Here is a 23400-nt window from a genome sequence, read left to right on the forward strand (position 1 = left end):
ACCAGAAGAGAAAATGCTTTGGTAATTTGACTTGTTTCCCGATCAGTTCTGGTGTTTCTGCTATGATGGTATAGTCTGCTCTAGTAAACGCTATAAAGTCTATGGGTCTAGCCCTCACCTGGTCACTGACTGTGGGGTGTGCAACTATTATCATGATGTATGCATAGGACACTGCTGATATTGAACATATCATCATCCCATCCTCTTCAAAGTGGGTGGACAATTAAATGTTGCCATGTGGTCACGTTCTAACAGGTAAGCAGGAACTGCCAGGGCGTATAAGAGACTACCGTCAACATATCTCCCCCATATTTCCATCTCCACAGGTTTAGTCAATGAAACCTTCATTACAGCTCCAGTAACCCCTGTGTGTCCATTCATACATCTAACAGTGGAAGGCCTTTCTCATGGATACAGGATCTTGTGGCCTCAGTGTCAATGGGTTACTGATTAGACTAGATACATGAGACCACTCTGTGGGTACCTTCATTGGACATATCCTCCCATGTAATTTTGCTAGAAGGGGCATCCTCCCCAAACAGTTACCCCTCCTTGCGAGTTCTGCTGTTGTAAGGTGGACTGCGTTGTCAGGTGTGGCCCGGTCTGCATTTGGTGCATGGGTTGCTATAGTTACTGGGGCTGCAACTGTTGTTAATATTGCTGTTGCACTTGGGCTGAGCGAGATATGTCACTTGGGGACTCATGGCGGGTTGCACCATAATGCCACTAGTTGGTGCCACTTGTTAGCCATATGTTGCCCGTGTCTGGGTATTATATTCATTCGATACTACACACACAACAGAGCAGACCAGGTCTAAAGATGGTATGTGACTTTACCAGTCTGTGATACAGTTGGAAGCACGTGTGAACAATTGTTGTTGAAAACAAACTGCGATGTAAAACACAAAATTATTGAAAACAAACGCTATGACGATTCCCATCAGACCACCCTTTTGGTGGAGTTTACATCATGTGGGAATTACTGATCAATCCATACGACTGATATCCATCCATGATGCCGCTGCGGGGATGGATATCAGTGATCTAGCCCTGATGTTTAATCCTAGACTAGTGTAAATAAAGTGCAGTGCTCAAAAAATATGTATTGTGACAATTAAAAGTGACTACACAGTTTCTAGAACATTGAAACAGAATTCGATGTGTCAAAGGTTAAAAACACGCCGGGTAGTAAAGACTACCCTATGGCGCTATGCAGAACGGTCGACATGTTTCAGCCAATGGGGTACTGCCCCGGCTTTCTTCAGGACCTTAAGACATGGAGAAGCTACTGCAAATGCACGTATATATTAAGTGAAAAAGTGTCAGTAAATGTAATTAAAGAAGTTACATATCTACCAGGAACCTTGAGCGATAATTTTACCCACTGGAAGGAGAGAAGTATGTCTTCTTCCTAATGTAAAGACAAAAAGTCTTATTATTTGCAGCAACACCAGATAACACACATACAACCGCATGAATACACATATGACCGCATAGACAGACACACCTGCATGAATAATTTACATTCTGCATATTGGAAAAGCATATTAGCTAAATCACCTAGAGGCATTTCCTCATAGTGATACTCACCCAGCTTTGTGTGGGTGAAGACCTCACCTCACCCGGCGACCGCTCGGGAGTTTGAGGCCCCGCTCTATAGTGTAGAAAAAAGTAACACATTCAGCACACAACTGTAATTTGCCCAACCTAATTATTCTACACATATAACCCAACAAACGTGTGACAGACACCACCTGTTACACCAAGCGCCAAATTACCTAGGGAATCCCATGGACTATTTTGAAATCTCACATGCTGCGACCTCTAGCATGTCACAGAACACCATATAGACACATAGGTGTGCCTATAAATATATACTTATTAGATAATTGCTGAGGACAACTTGCTCAAGAAGCATAAAGGATAGCTTGCTAAGCCACCTGGAGGCAAAAAAATCCTTTGAGTGCCTAGAGACTTAAATCAACAGAGTCCCAACTTATGAAAAGACTTCTATATGGTTAAAAAGACATTTAAGTTCTTACTAGTCCTATCTACTTAACAGGAGTAGGCTAATCTATTCCCCTTCGCAGGAACTGACTCATGTGAAGAGAGACGAATAGAGAAGACGTGTGGGAAGAGACCCTAGGCAGCTCACCTATCCGTCGGTGCCCCGGATTGGAAACCAAGCGGAAGTGGAGGTGAATAAGATGCCGCCCTTCATCTCTTTATAATCGCCATTGATTGGATGTAAGCGCGAGGAAAGCCACTGTTTCCTCGCGCATGCGCAATCAATGGAAAATGCGAAATCATGGCGCATCACTTCACCGCACATCGGCCACAGAAAAGGAATCCCTGAAAACTCCCATCATGAATCGCTTCAACATGTGCACAGTGAGATGTCTTTGCCAGACAATGGAACGCATTTGGTCAAACAATGTATTCATCAAAGTATACGACCTTGGCTTCCGCACATGGCCCGAAGGGAGACACTATTCCCTCAGGCATGCACGCGAAGACTGTCAATGAACCGAACTCGGCAGTATGCAAATAGGGTCTTTCTCAGTGTGAAAAAAGCCCGGAGAGAGAATGGAACGTACTACCCATTCTCTAGATGGTTACATTTAGTAGCACATCCTTTCTAGAATCACTCCACATCGGGATGCTTATATAAAATATATATTGGTGGTAATGCCCCTGATGCTGAGATGTTGACTCAAGGAGAAAATACGTCTGAAATGAGTCAAAATATGAAGGAGCCTGACTCTGCCTCATATGTGGTCAACTGAAAACATACTGTAGTATACTAAAAACATACTGTAGTTTACATGGAGAAAACCCGCTTGTTGATGGAAAGTGAACAACATATTATCATCACCAGGTGTCCGAAAAGGGATGGGTTGGACTGGGTGGACAGATGGGGAACATGCACAATTCAGTTGGGTGAGCTAGAGGTGCAAACCAAGATTTGTTTGCATCCATTCTTTAATGACTGGTATAGTCACATAGCATCTTTAGACCTGGTCTGCTCTGTTGTGTGTGTAGTATCTTGTGAATAGGGGATTCAGCAGACAGGTCGTTAAACATTCCCCTTGACCCATCACACTTTGTTTTTTAGTATTTAGAGCAACTTTCAGTTGCGTGTCTATTAAAGAATGGATGCAAACAAATCTTGGTTTGCACCTCTAGCTCACCCAACTGAATTGTGCATGTTCCCCACCTGTCCACCCCGTCCAACCCATCCCTTTTCTGACACCTGGTGATGATAATATGTTGTTCACTTTCCATCTACAAGCGGGTTTTCTCCATGTAAACTACAGTATGTTTTTAGTATACTACAGTATGTTTTCAGTTGACCACATATGAGGCAGAGTCAGGCTCCTTCATATTTCGACTCATTTCAGACGTATTTTCTCCTCGAGTCAACATCTCAGCATCAGGGGCATTACCACCAATATATTTTTTATATAAGCATCCCGATGTGGAGTGATTCTAGAAAGGATGTGCTACTAAATGTAACCATCTAGAGAATGGGTAGTACGTTCCATTCTCTCTCCAGGCTTTTTTCACACTGAGAAAGACCCTATTTGCATACTGCTGAGTTCGGTTCATTGACAGTCTTCGCGTGCATGCCTGAGGGAATAGTGTCTCCCTTCGGGATGGGCGGAAGCCGAGGTCGTATACTTTGATGAATACATTGTTTGACCAAATGTTTTCCATTGTCTGGCACAGACATCTCACTGTGCACACGTTGAAGCGATTCATGATGGGAGTTTTCAGGGATTCCTTTTCTGTGGCCAATGTGCAGTGAAGTGATGCGCCATGATTTCGCATTTTCCATTGATTGCGCATGCGCGAGGAAACAGTGGCTTTCGTCGCGCTTACATCCAATCAATGGCGATTATAAAGAGATGAAGGGCGGCATCTTATTCACCTCCACTTCCGCTTGGTTTCCAATCCGGGGCACCGACGGATAGGTGAGCTGCCTAGGGTCTCTTCCCACACGTCTTCTCTATACGTCTCTCTTCACATGAGTCAGTTCCTGCGAAGGGGAATAGATTAGCCTACTCCTGCTAAGTAGATAGGACTAGTAAGAACTTAGATGGCTTTTTAACAATATAGAAGTCTTTTCATAAGTTGGGACTCTGTTGATTTAAGTCTCTAGGCACTCAAAGGATTTTTTTGCCTCCAGGTGGCTTAGCAAGCTATTCTTTATGCTTCTTGAGCAAGTTTTTCTCAGCAATTATCTAATAAGTATATATTTATAGGCACACCTATGTGTCTATATGGTGTTCTGTGACATGCAAGAGGTCGCAGCATGTGAGATTTCGAAATAGTCCATGGGATTCCCTAGGTAATTTGGCGTTCGGTGTAACAGGTGGTGTCTGTCACACGTTTGTTGGGTTATATGTGTAGAATAATTAGGTTGGGCAAATTACAGTTGTGTGCTGAATGTGTTCCTTTTTTCTACACTATAGAGCGGGGCCTCATACTCCAGAGCGGTCGACGGGTGAGGTGAGGTCTTCATCCACACAAAGCTGGGTGAGTATCACTATGAGGAAATGCCTCTAGGTGATTTAGCTAATATGCTTTTCCAATATGCAGAATGTAAATTATTCATGCAGGTGTGTCTGTCTATGCGGTCATATGTGTATTCATGCGGTTGTATGTGAGTTATCTGGTGTTGCTGCAAATAATAAGACTTTTTGTCTTTACATTAGGAAGAAGACATACTTCTCTCCTTCCAGTGGGTAAAATTAGAGCTCAAGGTTCCTGGTAGATATGTAACTTCTTTAATTATATTTACTGACACTTTTTCACTTAATATATACGTGCATTTGCAGTAGCTTCTCCATGTCTTAAGGTCCTGAAGAAAGCCGGGGCAGTACCCCATTGGCTGAAACATGTCGACCGTTCTGCATAGCGCCATAGGGTAGTCTTTACTACCCGGCGTGTTTTTAACCTTTGACACATCGATTTCTGTTTCAATGTTTTAGAAACTGTGTAGTCAATTTTAATTGTCACCATACATATTTTTTGAGCACTGCACTTTATTTACACTAGTCTAGGATAAAACATCAGGGCTAGATCACTGATATCCATCCCGCAGCGGCATCATATGGTCGGATGCGGTATGGATTGATCAGTAATTCCCACATGACGTAAACTCCACCAAAAGGGTGGTCTGATGGGAATCGTCATAGCGTTTGTTTTCAACAATTTTGTGTTTTACATCGCAGTTTGTTTTCAACAACAATTGTTCACACGTGCTTCTAACTGTATCACAGACTGGTATAGTCACATACCATCTTTAGACCTGGTCTGCTCTGTTGTGTGTGTAGTATCTTGTGAATAGGGGATTGAGCAGACAGGTAGTTAAACATTCCCCTTGACCGTCCACACTTTGTTTTTTAGTATTTAGAGCAACTTTCAGCTGCGGGTCGATTAAAGAATGGATGCAAACAAATCTTGGTTTGCACCTCTAGCTCACCCAACTGAATTGTGCATGTTCCCCACCTGTCCACCCCGTCCAACCCATCCCTTTTCTGACACCTGGTGATGATAATATGTTGTTCACTTTCCATCAACAAGCGGGTTTTCTCCATGTAAACTACAGTATGTTTTTAGTATACTGCAGTATGTTTTCAGTTGACCACATATGAGGCAGAGTCAGGCTCCTTCATATTTTGACTCATTTCAGACGTATTTTCTCCTCGAGTCAACATCTCAGCATCAGGGGCATTACCACCAATATATTTTTTATATAAGCATCCCGATGTGGAGTGATTCTAGAAAGGATGTGCTACTAAATGTAACCATCTAGAGAATGGGTAGTACGTTCCAACCTCTCTCCGGGCTTTTTTCACACTGAGAAAGACCCTATTTGCATACTGCCGAGTTCGGTTCATTGACAGTCTTCGCGTGCATGCCTGAGGGAATAGTGTCTCCCTTCGGGCCATGCGCGGAAGCCGAGGTCGTATACTTTGATGAATACATTGTTTGACCAAATGCGTTCCATTGTCTGGCACAGACATCTCACTGTGCACACGTTGAAGCGATTGAGGATGGGAGTTTTCAGGGATTCCTTTTCTGTGGCCGATGTGCGGTGAAGTGATGCACCATGATTTTGCATTTTCCATTGATTGCACTTGCGCGAGGAAACAGTGGCTTTCCTCGCGCTTACATCCAATCAATGGCGATTATAAAGAGATGAAGGGCGGCATCTTATTCACCTCCACTTCCGCTTGGTTTCCAATCCGGGGCACCGACGGATAGGTGAGCTGCCTAGGGTCTGTTCCCACACGTCTTCTCTATACGTCTCTCTTCACATGAGTCAGTTCCTGCGAAGGGGAATAGATTAGCCTACTCCTGCTAAGTAGATAGGACTAGTAAGAACTTAGATGGCTTTTTAACCATATAGAAGTCTTTTCATAAGTTGGGACTCTGTTGATTTAAGTCTCTAGGCACTAAAAGGATTTTTTTGCCTCCAGGTGGCTTAGCAAGCTATCCTTTATGCTTCTTGAGCAAGTTTTTCTCAGCAATTATCTAATAAGTATATATTTATAGGCACACCTATGTGTCTATATGGTGTTCTGTGACATGCAAGAGGTCGCAGCATGTGAGATTTCGAAATAGTCCATGGGATTCCCTAGGTAATTTGGCGTTTGGTGTAACAGGTAGTGTCTGTCACACGTTTTTTGGGTTATATGTGTAGAATAATTAGGTTGGGCAAATTACAGTTGTGTGCTGAATGTGTTCCTTTTTTCTACACTATAGAGCGTGGCCTCATACTCCCGAGCGGTCGCCGGGTGAGGTGAGGTCTTCACCCACACAAAGCTGGGTGAGTATCACTATGAGGAAATGCCTCTAGGTGATTTAGCTAATATGCTTTTCCAATATGCAGAATGTAAATTATTCATGCAGGTGTGTCTGTCTATGGGGTCATATGTGTATTCATGCGGTTGTATGTGTGTTATCTGGTGTTGCTGCAAATAATAAGACTTTTTGTCTTTACATTAGGAAGAAGACATACTTCTCTCCTTCCAGTAGTTAAAATTAGCGCTCAAGGTTCCTGGTAGATATGTAACTTCTTTAATTACATTTACTGAAACTTTTTCACTTAATATATACGTGCATTTGCAGTAGCTTCTCCATGTCTTACGGTCCTGAAGAAAGCCAGGGCAGTACCCCATTGGCTGAAACATGTTGACCGTTCTGCATAGCGCCATAGGGTAGTCTTTACTACCCGGCGTGTTTTTAACCTTTGACACATCGATTTCTGTTTCAATGTTCTAGAAACTGTGTAGTCAATTTTAATTGTCACCATACATATTTTTTGAGCACTGCACTTTATTTACACTAGTCTAGGATAAAACATCAGGGCTAGATCACTGATATCCATCCCCGCAGCGGCATCATATGGTCGGATGCGGTATGGATTGATCAGTAATTCCCACATGACCTAAACTCCACCAAAAGGATGGTCTGATGGGAATCGTCATAGCGTTTGTTTTCAACAATTTTGTGTTTTACATCGCAGTTTGTTTTCAACAACAATTGTTCACACGTGCTTCCAACTGTATCACAGACTGGTATAGTGACACACCATCTTTACACCTGGTCTGCTCTGTTGTGTGTGTACTATCTTGTGAATAGGGGATTGAGCAGACAGGTCGTTAAACATTCCCCTTGACACTCCACACTTTGTTTTTTATTATATTCATTCCTCTTTTTTCGACCCACAGTCCCTAATAAAATGTCCTGGCTTCCTGCCATAGTGGCTCATCTGTCCACTCTTGAGTGTGTTCGGTCTTATTCCCCCAAAAATTCCTCACTCTCGTTTTCCCTTCATGTTATTTATTCACCTGGATATATGGTTTGGGTTGTATTGGGATGCCTGCAGAAGGCATTCAAAGGGAGATCTCAGCTAACTGAGTAATGGCAGTGGCATTTCCTCCCTTTGTTTTCTTGGCCAACTTTAGCTGGACCAATTTGGCTGCTGCTTTTTCTATTTTGCCTTTCTCGCTGTTTTCCTTTTCCTGCCTCTTCTTGCATAATTGCACTATATGTTCTTGTGTCTCTGTCCATGGTTTGGCGTCTAAGGTCATTATGCTGTCCTGTCTGTGCTGCACTTCAGCTGATAGCCTCTTTTTTACTATATTATAAAACAGTATGGCATTTCCTCCAGTCATATCCCAACTATCCGCAACTTCCTGTGTCTATTTTTTAGTCATTCCACTTTGGAATTGGGCAGGATCCTCATTTGACTGCATTGTCTGTGCCATAAGAGACCCAATCTCAGGCCTGTCTGGATACATTTTTCTCAGTTGTTTCATAAGAATCCATCTATAATTATTGAAGGACGATCTGTCAAATATAGAATCAGTCACATCACTTGCAGTACTCCTGCCTTCTTAAATAGTGTATCTGTCTCATGTCCTGTAAGGAAACATAATAGGCTCTTGATATCACCTATTGCACGAGTACTTCCTGCAGTATGTTTTTCAAGAGCTTCTAACCACTTCCAAGCCCCTTCAATGAGGGGTGGCATTTGTTTGTTGAGGTTCTCTTTGTCCACATGGGATCAGGGCGCATAAAGTTGTACTCTCATCCTTTATATACAAGGGCCATTAGGGCAGGGGTATGTTAACTAAGCCTTTCAGAATGCTGTGAATCATACTTTCTGGTATGCTTTTGCCATAAGTATGACTTCTTGTCATAAAGTATTAGTTCCTTTCTGGATCACCTATGTGCTGAAAATTCACATCCCCACATTTGCCATGTTTTGGAGTTAAAAAAAACTCATCTTACAGCCACAGTGTCATCATTGGTGCCTTCTGTCCAACCTGCTAAGTTGTCAGTAAAAGGGACACATTGTAGCAACTATTTTCTACCTTAGTCCCTATCTCATTTGGATTGAGTCCTTTTCTGTCTGGCAGTACAGAGTGCACTGGCTGCTGACCCAAAGTGTCCTCTCAGAATGTCACACTTCTTCCAATGTCAAACGTCCCTGTGTAAGGCTGACCATAGTACCTATTAAACATTCGATCTCAGTTTTCCTTTTTGCTCAGGTGAGGTCTGATATTCTCAAATCGTCGTAATTTTCACCTCCTTCCAACTGTGAAAGGTAACCCCTTTATTATTCTAATAAACCTTATATCCTTTCACGGCACTTCCTTGCACTAGTTAGGATGCCATCTGTTTGTTTCTTATTATCATCTAGTTCAGCTTGCCCTCTGTGGAAGAAGGTTTCCAAGAATGCGGCATGGTCCTGATGCCCACCCCCAAACCATACTTGTGCCAATTTTCCCCTGTCATTCCTTTTGGCCAATGAGTCTATCACCCTGAACCCCTACCCATTCTCCTTTCCATGTCTGACCATGTTGCTGTCCTAAGGTTCCAAAGACACCTGCTGCTAATGTTCAGGAATCGTCAGCCTTCTCTGGGACCCATAGGCTGACGAGATAAGTGAAACCTCATCATCTCTGTCCCGTAATTTCTTATTGCTGTCATTTTCATTATTGACTTACTCCTGCTGTTCACAGGACTTATTGTCCATGAGTAAGGTGAATCGTGCATTCATCAATCCCACATATTTTGTTCCAACACTGTCCTTTAGGTCTCTAAGGGTATTAGTGTTCCTAGGTTGGGGTGTCATTTGGACTAAGTAAAAAGACTCTGCAGGAGACCCAGAGGGTGTGGTGAGTACTGGGTTGCAGAAACCTACTTGGTATTTATCCGATCATACCATATGCATCCCTTGAGTTTTAAGGGCCTATAGTTTTCTCGCTAGTGTCCGGTATGGTGGTGTGGGGGCTGTGGGAGAAATTATGTCATTTGAGATGTTATCAGTGATGTCATCAGTGATGTCACTGACCATGTCATGAATGATGTAATATGTGACGTCATCAGCAGTTCATTGTGGGGGCACGAGTTATAGTTAGCTCAACTAACTATAACAGGGGAATTTCCATTGTTTAGTATGAGTGAAATGTTCAACTAACTATAACGTCTCTGATACCTATGGTTTTTTCAGTGAATTTCTATGGTTTTTTAAATGCTAATTACTAACTAAAATGTCTGTAAAACCTATGTTTTTTTCAGTGAATTTCGAAGGTTTTTTAAATGTTAATTTCATATTTTAATATTTATAAAACCTATAATAAAAATTAAAATACAATATTTTTCAACTCTCTCATCATTTTTTTAACTTTTAAAATCATGTAAAATTATATATCTTCCCCAAAAAATATGTATATAATTTTCTCTTTTTTTGGGAGAAAACTAAAGGTAGTGTACCAAGCTTCATCAGCACGCGAATCCTATCCACCATATTGAAATGATACACATTTTGATCCGACAGGTTCGTGGCACCATGTCCCGCATAACAACATATACATATGAGGTCGCGCCAGCTGCTAGTTTGGTATGCGATGGATACGTCATGTATGTATGGGGTCACGCCCGCTGCGCATTGATTACGCGATGAGTGCACCCTGCCAGGCCCTGTCTTACGTCATAGACGCATGGTGTCGAACCAGGTATGCCATTCCCTCATTTTTTTTTTTATGTCTCAAAAGTATATGTTAATAACTTTAAAATGTATATGAGAGCAAGCAATAATCTAAAAAAGTTTAACCATATATATTTCTAACTGTAACAAACTTATATTATTGTTAATATATTGTCTCAAAATCGCGTAGAGTGCAGTCTCCTTGCACGTTGAGTGCGCGATTGCCATGTGACCTTAAAAAAAAGCATTTCATTAGTTCATAACATTTCCCATTGTAGCAGTTGTAAAACCGCAACCCATTTTAGTCATTCTCTCTACAGAATTTGATGAGACACAACTCTTCTGCTTAGAGAGCTTTTTTGAAACTTTTTGCTATGTACATATATCTTACACTACACACAACATGCAACCATCATCTTCATCAATATTCATCGTTTGTAAAGCAGTCTTCCACCTGTGATAGCCATACACCTAAAAGTTACATAACCAAAGTTTTCCCAAATACCAGAGTGCGCGATTGCCATGTGACCTTAAACAAAAGCATTTTATTAGTTCATAACATTTCCCATTGTAGCACTTGCAAAACGCCATCAATTTTAGTCATTCTCTCTACAGCATTTGATGAGACACACCTCTTCTGCTTAGAGAGCTTTTTTGAAAGTTTTTGCTATGTACACATATCTTACACTACACACAACATGCAACCACCATCTTCATCAATATTCATCGTCTGTAAAGTAGCCTTCCACCTGTGATAGCCACACACCTAAAAGTTACATAACCAAAGTTTTCCCCACTACAAGAGGTAACATGGTTGCATACGCTGTCCACAGCACAATGTAATGTAGTACGGCCCAGGGGCAGTATCATGCATAGATAAAGAACACACAGACACAGATATATAGTGGAAGTGGGTACGGGCTCAACACCTTTTTATTACCAGCGTCCAATATCCTGTGACGTCTGTGGTGGATGCGTGTGGAGTGAGTGTAAACCCGCCTTCAGGGAATGATTGCTGCTCTTATCAACTACAACAGTAATAATTGGATCACACACACAGACATTCAATAATAAAATAATCAATAGTTTGTGCTGCAGTAAGGCAGGGACAGTAGATGTGAAATAATACAGAAAAATATTCTATCTGAAAAGAACCACAACTTGTGGTATACTGAGACACAATCAATAGATCTGAAATAATACACAAAAAGATTGTATCATAAAGGGTCCATCGGTTCTAGAACACTCATATAGCTACATCAAAAGCATTCAGCATGTGCACAGCCAGCGATGGTGTGTACTGTGGGCAGGCCGTACTAGGAGTAATATCTGTTGCCATCAACCTCGTAGCGGTGTAAGCTGCACAGACCTGACTGACACTTTCGCCATTCCGGAAGAGAACCACACCCAGAAAAACGTGCCTTTTATTCATACCCCTACGCTAGCCTTGCGTACCCCGAGCCAGCCCACTACGCTAAAGACTTGGGGGGAAAGAGGGGTGGCCACGTACGAGCTACATTTCCGTAATCTTACCTACTGACTGTACTATCATGGTTGCTTCCACTGTCTACTTCACTCAATACACCATCAGTATATGCTGGCATGTACATGCCTGTGCTCTGCAAACTCAAGTCTATCCGGCAAATCCCCTCAACACTTTGCATTGTATACGTTTATAATCGAGAATCACTTGCCACCTTTGTACATACTCATCTCTCCCCGCATTTTACATTGTGTAACAGAGGTGCCATGCCATGTTTGGTTTGTGTACATGGCTAGCCACGGTTTCCACAGTACGTAGTGTAGTTGTGTCTGCTAGATCTACATGTTCTTTGTCATGTTCTATGTGATTATACAAGGTAGCATGTTTATTCATGAACAGTGTTTTCTCCCATTTACATAACTCTGTCTTAAAGAGCATACAGAAGTCTTTCTCACAGGTGAAAAGTGCGACCACAATGGCAGTCATTCATTACTATGCAAGAATGTCCACCGGCACAACACTTCTAAGCTTACAGCCCCCAATTTTGTGGGCTTTATTGAAAGCACGCCAACTCCCACAATCAGACCAACATTCACGCAGCTTTCTAACGGTAGTTATCTGCTTCTCAATAACTTGCACTCCTACAGAATGTGAGCTGGCATACCGTATGTCCTTACTGTTTCAAACCGAGTAACTTCCCGTGGCATTGTCTATTCCCACCCACCCAAAATAACTCCCAAAATTCAACTTGGCCTTCAATCCCTACTTTGAAAACAGATTTCATTAAAGTAACTAAAAACTAAAGCGCTTTTGTTTAGAACAGAAGTGCCCCTCACTTCTGCAAAAGAAATTTATCGATTGCAGATAAAACGAACTTCAAGTAAAATACTGTCCCTTTTAAATTTGAACCTCCCATTACAACCTGTGAATAGTTACACAATTTTTAACACATCTCACACTCAAGGTCTGGCAGGCTTTTTACCAGGGTCTCCTCCGACCTTCTCTCAGGCTTTCAGACTGTTTTTGGTTTAATACCAGACTTCATTCATTCGATCATCTCTAGAATAACAGGAACAGTGTCCATAATTCTTGCTCTCTGTCCGGTCATCCGACTACAAAATTTGCTTTAAAAAAATGTCTGTGCTCCCCTTGGTAACAAGCATGTCCGTCAGAGTACATCTCTACATGAATCAATACCGTGAAGAAATTGAACTACTTTTTGATGCCTCCCTCTTATCTATTATTGGAGCCAGCTACAAAATGACATTTATTTACACATATGCAATCTGCGTGTAACCATCGTTTTATTGCAAAACTTGCCTATTCGCTGGGGAATAGATGTATGCCTTGCCAACATCCCAACAATCGCTCCCTATATCCAGCAGGTAATGCAGTATCTTGAAAACCTTGAACTTGATTGTTCAGGCAGTGGAGCAATGGTGGATGCAATGCTAACATGTATCGTGGCGGAAAGGTAATTCTGCGCAGCTGCGAAAGATCTTCTGCAACATATGACCTTTCACAACATCGCAGATTGCCTGACAATTCACATTGCCGCTCCAACATTCAAGGAACATTACTGTCCCTTCGAGGATATGAATTGGATCGCTTCGCTTCTCTCACACGATGGCAACAATGACCTCTTAGAACATTACGCATCTCAAGCCGCTGAAGCACTTCCGCACTGCAATTTCCAAGACTTGTAAGAAACTTATGTTATTCTTCTATTGAAATTTTATATCTTTTTTGACTATTTCCTTTAACCCCTTAAGTGCTGCGTCAGGGCGTTGGCCGACGGCAGCACTACCTCGCCAGTGCTGCACACGTCCATTGAACGTTCATTCAGCACTAGTTCCAATGGACAGCGCAGCACTGGGGAGGGAATTGCGCCGCATTTAAGGTGTTAAAAAATGTTAATACACTTCAATTGTACTACTTTCATACAATAATTTTCTAAGTGTGCTCAGGGATTTGAACTCTGTTTTCATTATTGCTCCATTACGTCTCCACTCTAACCAGAGATCGGTGATGTATGGCCTAAAGAAGTACGCTATTTACTTGCTAAATTGGCCTAACATCCATTTTGAAACCATGTCTATTCTTTGTGCACACGTCTCTCTGCCTGCCTGTTATCCACAAAGCCCTTTCTCACAAATTTATTCATCCTCAGCCTCTGCTCACAAGCTGGTGATCAAAATAAAAAAAACACAACATTTTATAGGAACTGGTTGGCACAGTGTAGTAATCGTATCCTACCTTTATTTTCAGTATAGAATTTACTCATCCATGTCTAATAGCTATTATTTATGTCACATGGAACTGTAACATGTAATATGGAATTCACTGATGCAGGAGCTTCAATTTGAATACAGCAGTAAAGTGGTTGGAGTTTGCCTTAGCTCGATGCCTTAGCTCTCTGTACAAGAATATTTTTTTGAAACAGCTAAACACAATAATGTATGGTTTGACCAGAAGGGTACTGAATGTGCTTCTCATAAGCACAATGTTTGTCTTCCTCCTCAAAGTTCCAATGTGGGTAGAACTATTACCAATTCTAACACGCACCAGATTGAATGTACTGTACAAGATATTTCTGACTGTTGCACTGTTGATAATTTTGTGTTACAAAAAAAGAGTACCAGGGTACCTAAGAAGTTTGATGATTACATTTTTCAAAATGTTTTTTGTTTGTTTGTTTTCCTAAAGGATACATGTGGTAATGGTATGCTACCTTTATTTTCATTGTAGAAATTTGACTCATTCAAGTCTAATAGGTATTGTTTATGTCATATGAAACTTTAACATATAATGAAGAATTCACTGATACAGGAGCTTACGTTTGTATACAGCAAAAGTGGTTGGAGTTTACCTCAGCTGAATGCCTTAGCTCATGCACCAGTGGGTCCATTCCTGGCACTTAAATAAGCACACTTTTTATATAACTTTCAAACTCCATCCCTTTATTACACACAGCTACTTTCTTAGACACACCTGATTTCACCATTTGTCTTCTGTGGCATTGCAACATTCTGAGTCTTCAGACCGGTAGGGGTGAGTAGTTTGCTTCCCACTCACTGTATAGTATAAACGCATACTAACACTACTTACACAGGTATGCTACAACGGCCAGTATCCTACAGCACCCGGGGCACATCAGTTTACAGCATTCAGCTCACGCTTTAGGCGCACACTTTCATCCCAAGTGTACCGGCACCTCACCTCAGCACCATTTTGCTGTGAGCAAAACAACACTTTCACACTGTTAGGGGTAAATACTTCGCATCGGCCAGTATGCTACAATGCCCAGAGCACATCAGTTTACAGCACTCAGATCACGCTTTAGGCGCACGCTTTCATCCCTGAGTGTACCGGCACTTCACCTCACCACCATCTCACTGTGGGCAAAATAGCACTTTCGCACCGGTAGGGGTAAATACTTTGCTTCACACTCCCTCTATAGCACATCCTAACCACCCCACAGATCTCACAGTACTCCTACCCTCCTCTTTCCTACTTTTTTTTGCCATTTTTCCCCCTTACTTGCTTCAACGTTAACATGAAATGGCTGCCAACACTTCCTAGTTGCAACCGTTCGCAACCAATAAGCAGCAAGCTCGTGCTCATAATTCCCCAGCCAATCAGATGGCAGAATTCCCAAATATCGATATCAGTAAATTTCGATATTTCTCAAAAAATACTGAAAGGATTTAAACCAAATTAACAAAAGAGTGCTTTTTAGACTAATACCCTTCTTCCTGCCAAATTTGGGGTAATTCCGTTCATCCATTTGACCTGTAGCCTTGTCTATGGAAAATAACATGGAGAAAGCACGTTTTGGGAGCCATCTTTGTTCTCACCCCCCCCTTGAGGAATCACAACCAAACTTGCATCATAGGAGCTGATATGAACAAAGAATTATTTTGGAAAATTTCATGAAGATTCATCAAACAACGCCAAAGTTATAAGCAAAATAAAAAATGTTCTTCTTATGGAAACTTGGTCCTATCTATAACTACCTACTCGTGACTGCCAGTAGGTAATATATATATATGTATATATATATATTGCAGCTACGGCACTCTCTTTAATTATCCAAGGTATTGGAAGCACTCCGGCTCACCGCACTCCTAATCAGCAAGGCTTCCGCTGCAGCCCAGCAGTCTGTGACCTCACGGAGAAGTCAGGATCACGGTATTCTTGGCTTCAGGTTCAGCTTTGCAGGAGTTACTAGTGGTCAAGACGCTTGGGGACTCGGGAGAGGAGAAGACTCCAGCAGCTGCACAGTCTTTTCATTTTACAAGCGTCCACATTCATCCAGCACTCCACGAGATTACAGTGGTTTCAGGGGGAGTAACTTACCTGGCTTTCCATGACTGTTGAATGCTGGGAGTTGTAGTTTGCCGACGCAGCTACAACGCTTTTCCTTCAATCAACCTGACCCACCTGGATGGCCACCAATGGCAAGATGCCGTGTTCAACTTAAAAACGGATTGGTGGATTTGAAGGTGTAACAGGCATTTGAAAAAGACATTGCTGTCGAAACGCGTCATGCCACACTCTGCTGGAATAAAATCCTTTCCTGAAATCCCCGCTGTGTCTCTCCGGTTCTTCTATGCAGGAATCGTCTTTTTTTCATTCAAATTGCGCGTCAGCCCCTGGGCGCGCTGGAGTAGACCCGTCTTCTGAAGTGGCCGGAGGCACAAGGGCAGCTATGGCACTCTCTTTAATTATCCAAGGTATTGGAAGCACTCCGGCTCACCGCACTCCTAATCAGCAAGGCTTCCGCTGCAGCCCAGCATTCTGTGACCTCACTGAGAAGTCAGGATCACGGTATTCTTGGCTTCAGGTTCAGCTTTGCAGGAGTTACTAGCGGTCAAGACGCTTGGGGACTCGGGAGAGGAGAAGACTCCAGCAGCTGCACAGTCTTTTCGTTTTACAAGCGTCCACATTCATCCAGCACTCCACGAGATTACAGTGGTTTCAGGGGGAGTAACTTACCTGGCTTTCCATGACTGTTGAATGCTGGGAGTTGTAGTTTGCCGACGCAGCTACAACGCTTTTCCTTCAATCAATCTGACCTACCTGGATGGCCACCAATGGCAAGACGCTGTGTTCAACTTAAAAACGGATTGGCGGATTTGAAGGTGTAACAGGCATTTGAAAAAGACATTGCTGTCGAAACGCGTCATGCCACACTCTGCTGGAATAAAATCCTTTCCTGAAATCCCCGCTGTGTCTCTCCGGTTCTTCTATGCAGGAATCGTCTTTTTTTCATTCAAATTGCGCGTCAGCCCCTGGGCGCGCTGGAGTAGACCCGTCTTCTGAAGTGGCCGGAGGCACAAGGGCAGCTACGGCACTCTCTTTAATTATCCAAGGTATTGGAAGCACTCCGGCTCACCGCACTCCTAATCAGCAAGGATTCCGCTGCAGCCCAGCAGTCTGTGACCTCACGGAGAAGTCAGGATCACGGTATTCTTGGCTTCAGGTTCAGCTTTGCAGGAGTTACTAGCAGTCAAGACGCTTGGGGACTCGGGAGAGGAGAAGACTCCAGCAGCTGCACAGTCTTTTCGTTTTACAAGCGTCCACATTCATCCAGCACTCCACGAGATTACAGTGGTTTCAGGGGGAGTAACTTACCTGGCTTTCCATGACTGTTGAATGCTGGGAGTTGTAGTTTGCCTACGCAGCTACAACGCTTTTACTTCAATCAACCTGACCCACCTGGATGGCCACCAATGGCAAGACGCCGTGTTCAACTTAAAAACGGATTGGCGGATTTGAAGGTGTAACAGGCATTTGAAAAAGACATTGCTGTCGAAACGCGTCATGCCACACTCTGCTGGAATAAAATCCTTTCCTGAAATCCCCGCTGTGTCTCTCCAGTTCTTCTATGCAGGAATCGTCTTTTTTCATTCAAATTGCGCGTCAGCCCCTGGGCGCGCTGGAGTAGACCCGTCTTCTGAAGTGGCCGGAGGCACAAGGGCAGCTACGGCACTCTCTTTAATTATCCAAGGTATTGGAAGCACTCCGGCTCACCGCACTCCTAATCAGCAAGGCTTCCGCTGCAGCCCAGCAGTCTGTGACCTCACGGAGAAGTCAGGATCACGGTATTCTTGGCTTCAGGTTCAGCTTTGCAGGAGGTACTAGCGGTCAAGACGCTTGGGGACTCGGGAGAGGAGAAGACTCCAGCAGCTGCACAGTCTTTTCGTTTTACAAGCGTCCACATTCATCCAGCACTCCACGAGATTACAGTGGTTTCAGGGGGAGTAACTTACCTGGCTTTCCATGACTGTTGAATGCTGGGAGTTGTAGTTTGCCGACGCAGCTACAACGCTTTTCCTTCAATCAACCTGACCCACCTGGATGGCCACCAATGGCAAGATGCCGTGTTCAACTTAAAAACGGATTGGTGGATTTGAAGGTGTAACAGGCATTTGAAAAAGACATTGCTGTCGAAACGCGTCATGCCACACTCTGCTGGAATAAAATCCTTTCCTGAAATCCCCGCTGTGTCTCTCCGGTTCTTCTATGCAGGAATCGTCTTTTTTTCATTCAAATTGCGCGTCAGCCCCTGGGCGCGCTGGAGTAGACCCGTCTTCTGAAGTGGCCGGAGGCACAAGGGCAGCTATGGCACTCTCTTTAATTATCCAAGGTATTGGAAGCACTCCGGCTCACCGCACTCCTAATCAGCAAGGCTTCCGCTGCAGCCCAGCAGTCTGTGACCTCACGGAGAAGTCAGGATCACGGTATTCTTGGCTTCAGGTTCAGCTTTGCAGGAGTTACTAGCAGTCAAGACGCTTGGGGACTCGGGAGAGGAGAAGACTCCAGCAGCTGCACAGTCTTTTCGTTTTACAAGCGTCCACATTCATCCAGCACTCCACGAGATTACAGTGGTTTCAGGGGGAGTAACTTACCTGGCTTTCCATGACTGTTGAATGCTGGGAGTTGTAGTTTGCCTACGCAGCTACAACGCTTTTACTTCAATCAACCTGACCCACCTGGATGGCCACCAATGGCAAGACGCCGTGTTCAACTTAAAAACGGATTGGCGGATTTGAAGGTGTAACAGGCATTTGAAAAAGACATTGCTGTTGAAACGCGTCATGCCACACTCTGCTGGAATAAAATCCTTTCCTGAAATCCCGCTGTGTCTCTCCGGTTCTTCTATGCAGGAATCGTCTTTTTTTCATTCAAATTGCGCGTCAGCCCCTGGGCGCGCTGGAGTAGACCCGTGTTCTGAAGTGGCCGGAGGCACAAGGGCAGCTACGGCACTCTCTTTAATTATCCAAGGTATTGGAAGCACTCCGGCTCACCGCACTCCTAATCAGCAAGGCTTCCGCTGCAGCCCAGCAGTCTGTGACCTCACGGAGAAGTCAGGATCACGGTATTCTTGGCTTCAGGTTCAGCTTTGCAGGAGTTACTAGCGGTCAAGATGCTTGGGGACTCGGGAGAGGAGAAGACTCCAGCAGCTGCACAGTCTTTTCGTTTTACAAGCGTCCACATTCATCCAGCACTCCACGAGATTACAGTGGTTTCTGGGGGAGTAACTTACCTGGCTTTCCATGACTGTTGAATGCTGGGAGTTGTAGTTTGCCGACGCAGCTACAACGCTTTTCCTTCAATCAACCTGATCCACCTGGATGGCCACCAATGGCAAGACGCCGTGTTCAACTTAAAAACGGATTGGCGGATTTGAAGGTGTAACAGGCATTTGAAAAAGACATTACTGTCGAAACACGTCATGCCACACTCTGCTGGAATAAAATCCTTTCCTGAAATCCTCGCTGTGTCTCTCCAGTTCTTCTATGCAGGAATCGTCTTTTTTTCATTCAAATTGAGCGTCAGCCCCTGGGCGCGCTGGAGTATACCCGTCTTCTGAAGTGGCCGGAGGCACAAGGGCAGCTACGGCACTCTCTTTAATTATCCAAGGTATTGGAAGCACTCCGGCTCACCGCACTCCTAATCAGCAAGGCTTCCGCTGCAGCCCAGCAGTCTGTGACCTCACGGAGAAGTCAGGATCACGGTATTCTTGGCTTCAGGTTCAGCTTTGCAGGAGTTACTAGCGGTCAAGACGCTTGGGGACTCGGGAGAGGAGAAGACTCCAGCAGCTGCACAGTCTTTTCGTTTTACAAGCGTCCACATTCATCCAGCACTCCACGAGATTACAGTGGTTTCAGGGGGAGTAACTTACCTGGCTTTCCATGACTGTTGAATGCTGGGAGTTGTAGTTTGCCGACGCAGCTACAGCGCTTTTCCTTCAATCAACCTGACCCACCTGGATGGCCACCAATGGCAAGACGCTGTGTTAAACTTAAAAACGGATTGGCGGATTTGAAGGTGTAACAGGCATTTGAAAAAGACATTGGTGTCGAAACGCGTCATGCCACACTCTGCTGGAATAAAATCCTTTCCTGAAATCCCCGCTGTGTCTCTCCGGTTCTTCTATGCAGGAATCGTCTTTTTTTCATTCAAATTGCGCGTCAGCCCCTGGGCGCGCTGGAGTAGACCCGTCTTCTGAAGTGGCCGGAGGCACAAGGGCAGCTACGGCACTCTCTTTAATTATCCAAGGTATTGGAAGCACTCCGGCTCACCGCACTCCTAATCAGCAAGGCTTCCGCTGCAGCCCAGCAGTCTGTGACCTCACGGAGAAGTCAGGATCACGGTATTCTTGGCTTCAGGTTCAGCTTTGCAGGAGTTACTAGCGGTCAAGACGCTTGGGGACTCGGGAGAGGAGAAGACTCCAGCAGCTGCACAGTCTTTTCCTTTTACAAGCGTCCACATTCATCCAGCACTCCACGAGATTACAGTGGTTTCAGGGGGAGTAACTTACCTGGCTTTCCATGACTGTTGAATGCTGGGAGTTGTAGTTTGCCGACGCAGCTACAACGCTTTTCCTTCAATCAACCTGATCCACCTGGATGGCCACCAATGGCAAGACGCTGTGTTCAACTTAAAAACGGATTGGCAGATTTGAAGGTGTAACAGGCATTTGAAAAAGACATTGCTGTCGAAACGCGTCATGCCACACTCTGCTGGAATAAAATCCTTTCCTGAAATCCCCGCTGTCTCTCCGGTTCTTCTATGCAGGAATCGTCTTTTTTTCGTTCAAATTGCGCGTCAGCCCCTGGGCGCGCTGGAATAGCCGCGTCTTCTGAGGTGGCCGGAGGCACAAGGGCAGCTACGGCACTCTCTTTAATTATCCAAGGTATTGGAAGCACTCCGGCTCACCGCACTCCTAATCAGCAAGGCTTCCGCTGCAGCCCAGCAGTCTGTGACCTCACGGAGAAGTCAGGATCACGGTATTCTTGGCTTCAGATTCAGCTTTGCAGGAGTTACTAGCGGTCAAGACGCTTGGGGACTCGGGAGAGGAGAAGACTCCAGCAGCTGCACAGTCTTTTCGTTTTACAAGCGTCCACATTCATCCAGCACTCCACGAGATTACAGTGGTTTCAGGGGGAGTAACTTACCTGGCTTTCCATGACTGTTGAATGCTGGGAGTTGTAGTTTGCCGACGCAGCTACAACGCTTTTCCTTCAATCAACCTGACCCACCTGGATGGCCACCAATGGCAAGACGCCGTGTTCAACTTAAAAACGGATTGGCGGATTTGAAGGTGTAACAGGCATTTGAAAAAGACATTGCTGTCGAAACGCGTCATGCCACACTCTGCTGGAATAAAATCCTTTCCTGAAATCCCCGCTGTGTCTCTCCGGTTCTTCTATGCAGGAATCGTCTTTTTTTCATATATATATATATATATATATATATATATATATATATATATATATATATATATATATATATATATATATATATATATATATATATATATATATATATATATATATGTATTACCTACTGGCGGTCGCCAGTAGGTATATATAGTTAGGATTTTTTTCCTATGGGATTTCTGAAAATTCTATGTCGAATAACTTTGGCGTTTGTGGACGGAATTGGCTGAAATTTTCAGGAAAATGGCACATATCGTTTCTGAGCAGCCCCTGAAAATTGGGGGGGGTTTGTCAAGGGGGGGCCGAGAAAAAAGGGGGGTCCCAAAACGCGTTTTTCCCGTTCATTTTTCCATAGGGCGGTTGGAATCACTTTTAGCTCGAACGGCTGAATGGATTTATACGAAACTTGGCAAAATTGTAGATTTGGTTTGCCCGACGTGCCTTTGCTATGTCTCAATATATGTGCTCCAGTGGATTTTGAGAAATTAACGTTTTAAAAACAGATATATCTGTGACAGCGTCCTGGTTAGCGCCCCGGTTCGCGTACCTGACGCATAACGGAACTTCGCGATGAGAAGCGGATTGGCTCCCCGGTGACTGTCAACATTCTAAACAGTCCGGAGCGGCCACCATCTTGTGTCTCGGTAGGATCGAGACACAAGAGGTGGAAAAAACAAAGTGGGAAATGAGCATAAGGGGGCAGAGTACATCCTCCCTGACCCCCTAGGAATGATGTGGGGGCTATTAAAGTGTCCCTTGGGGCAAATAAAAAAAGTTCAATTTTTCCCTGTAGAAATGCTACCCAGTATGCGAACCGGGTAGCTCAATGGTAGCGTAACGGGAGTTCGCCATTTTGTGTTTCGGTCGAATTTAATCACAAGATGGAGGAAAAACAATGTGGGAAATGGGTATAAGGGGGCACGGGAGACGTATCCTGACCCCCTAGGTTTTCTGAGGGTGGCTGAGGAAGCTCATATATGTCAAAAAAATTTAATTCTTCGCGCGGTTAGCTGCCGGTACGCGAACCGGGTAGCGAACCGGGAAGCGAACATAATTGAGTTCTGTTACTTTGCTAGTAAAGAGAAAAATGTTGAAATTGACCCAGTAGAAGAAGGTAATGTGGAAGAGAGTGTACAGATTTCTAATATAGATAAGTTTCACAAGGAAATTTCCATCTTTCAGGTGAAATCAAGTGAGAGGCCTAATTTCACTTGTGTGTGTTGTCGACGGACTTATTATAAGAATCAGACTAACTTAGTGGATTTATATGCAAAGAGTGAAATGGAAAACAATAGTGAATGGAAGGATTTTGCCACATACTTGATGGTAGAAAATTGTATTGATTTGGGATCGGACCAATGTATGTGTACTTATTGTTTTAACAAATTAAACCAAAACCGGATGCCTGCTAAAGCGGTTCATAATAATCTGGAATTGGTTAACATTCCTTCTGAATTGAAGGATTTAAATACTTATGAATCTATTTTGATTCAAAGTGTGCATCCCTTTCAGGCTATTGTACGAATGGAGCCAAAGACAGGGAAATTGCCTCCATCAGATTTACAGAGAGGATTAAAGGGAAGAGTTGTTTATTTGCCTTTAGATTTGAAGAAAAACATTAATACAATTGGAGTAGAGAAAGTGGAGGAGGAACCTCTGGTTATCCAATTAATGGG

General features: G+C 43.7%; 1 pseudogene; it reads right to left on the reverse strand.

Moving 5' to 3' along the window:
- Positions 1-486: 486 nt before the first annotated feature.
- LOC147688932 (uncharacterized) overlaps positions 487-23400 on the reverse strand; it is a 55056-nt pseudogene continuing 32142 nt past the window's right edge.

Source organism: Lissotriton vulgaris, chromosome 10 (assembly GCF_964263255.1).
Source record: "Lissotriton vulgaris chromosome 10, aLisVul1.2, whole genome shotgun sequence".
NCBI lineage: Eukaryota > Metazoa > Chordata > Amphibia > Caudata > Salamandridae > Lissotriton > Lissotriton vulgaris.